A 384-nucleotide genomic window follows, 5' to 3' on the forward strand; every position below is an offset into this window, starting at 1 on the left:
GATGGACGGAAGGATGGACGGAAGGAAGGAAAAGGGAGGGACAGACGCACAAATGTGTGTGTTAGAGAACGGACAGTCGGACTTAAGGGGCGAACGGACGTGCAGGTATCCTCTGGGAGAGGATGGAGAAGAAGGAGTTAAGCCTTCATCCCTTGTTCAATCTCTTGATTCCCCCCCCCCCCCCCCCCTGAATAAGAGACTACTGCTCGGGAAGAGAGTGAAAGAGACAAAGAAGGGAGAAAGAGAGGAAGAGGGAGAGGAGGAGGAGGAGGAGGAGGAGGGATGGGACGCGCCAACCATGAACTAATGTCAGTAATGGCAGTCCATTCCCTCACTGGCCAGAGACACTCTGTGGAATATAGAAAGAGCCAGAAAAAACAGAAC

This window comes from Nansenia antarctica (assembly GCF_963989245.1).
Source record: "Nansenia antarctica genome assembly, chromosome: 7".
NCBI classification, from domain to species: domain Eukaryota; kingdom Metazoa; phylum Chordata; class Actinopteri; order Argentiniformes; family Microstomatidae; genus Nansenia; species Nansenia antarctica.